Here is a 1,933-nt window from a genome sequence, read left to right as displayed (position 1 = left end):
CTCGCAGGGCGGCGCGATTCGACAGCCCCCGAGCGATATATATTCAAAACGATCCTCCTCCTCCTCCCCGAGCTCCATCTTGGATCGTCTCTCGGTACCTCTCTCTCTCTCTTTCTTAGACGAAGCGAGCCTCGTGAGTCACGGAACTCCCGTATCGCGGAGATGCTGCACGTTCGAGGAGGATGAACGCCCTCCGGGTTCAAATATATTACAGAGAGATGATTTCCAAGATTGCACTTTACTTACTTCCGAGAACGATGATCAGAGAGAGAGAGAGATTTATATTTATATTACATATGCTATTCGAAGCTGATTTACACTGCCATTAGAAAAGGAGATATTTTCGAGTCGAATCGGGCCAATTGTCGATTGAAATTATTCGAGCATCCTCGAAATATATTCATTTACTTTCTCCCTCTCTCTCTCTCGATCGAAACGATTTCGAACGATTCGCGGAAGAAGAGGAAAAGGAAGGATCCCACCCCGAAGGAAAAAATCGCGTTAAGAATCGGAAATTACGTATAAGTTTCCTCCGCAAAAATTAGGGAGAAGCGGCACGCAACCCGTACATCATCGCTACTACCTTCTCTATCCCGCGAACCGTCCGTGCATCCATCCGTGTATCCATCCGTGCAACGTCGATAACAAAGACGAATAAAAGGATCCTCCCCGTACGATAATATTCGTACGATTCCGGCCGACGTTGCGGCCGAGGCATCGCGTGGCTCACCGAAGACGCATCGCGGCGTGTAATCCCCCCCCCTCCCCCCGGCCAATTTACGCGCGGCGCGCCATTACCGGCCGCCTCGTTGTTTCCAAGCTCTCGATACACAACGTACGGATATATACGTATACAGAGCCGTAACGTTTTTCGCCGCCGCACAGCTGCATTCCATAATGCGACGTTTCGAGCGCGTAAGAAACGGTGGACGTGTCCGCTGATAATGTCGATACGGTGTATACGTGAGTGGCACGCCAATACAAAGAAGCGTCTTCCGAGTTATGTGCCCGTTATGTGCATTCTGCGGATGCCGCGTCCCCGTATTCAACGCGAGGACGTGGCCCAGAGCTCTATGTGTGCATGTATGTACGTGTATATATATATATATGTATATATATATATATACGTACGTATACGCGCGCATGTATGTATCGCCGTGTATCCACGGGCGAGGAGGTACATAGAGGCGCATGCACCGGTCGCGGCGCATGGTGGGGGAGAGGAGAGAACGAGCGAGGAGGATGGAACGACCGGTAAGTACATAGGATGAGACGTTTATATACCCCCGACGATGTCTATAACGCCTCGAGTTACGAGACGCCTTTACGAGCGAATGCAACTCGCGCCAGACGTCAAGAGGCGAACCTCCGTTTCGAAGTTTGATGGCGCGACACGGGGCCGGAGCATAACCTCCGAAATATTCCTCCCTCCCCTCTCTCTCTCATTCGCTCTGGAACGTTCGCTCTCTCTCCGCCTACCTATTCTCTCTATCTCCGTCTGTCGAGCGTTCTCTTCTTCCCTTTCTCTTGAGAAAGAGAGAGAGAGAGAGAGAGAGATTGTTCCTTTATTAGAAACACTAGATTTTTATCCATCATCCCTTCTCACTCTCGAGAATGGTTTCGGGATCGACCCGAAAACTTTCCCCGACCTAACCCCGATAATCGACGAGGAAATCGACGAGTTTCTAACGATGGAATATTTATATTGGAATATCGGCGTTATCTCTACAACGGGAGAAGATACAACAGGTGTGTCTTTGAGACGAGAAACCTCGCCTATCTCTCTCTCCCGCTCTCGCTCGCTTAATCTCTCTCTCTCTCTCTTTCTCTTTCTTTCTCTAGCCTATCCGTCTTCTATGCAAATCTCCAGAAACGCGTGCGAAAGAAGAACCGGTCGAGCGAAGATTGCAGCGCAATTGTTACAATGTTAAAG

The sequence above is a fragment of the Apis dorsata genome, unplaced genomic scaffold (genome assembly GCF_000469605.1).
Source record: "Apis dorsata unplaced genomic scaffold, Apis dorsata 1.3 scaffold_111, whole genome shotgun sequence".
Taxonomy (NCBI): Eukaryota; Metazoa; Arthropoda; class Insecta; order Hymenoptera; family Apidae; genus Apis; species Apis dorsata.
This window is presented reverse-complemented; position numbering follows the sequence as displayed.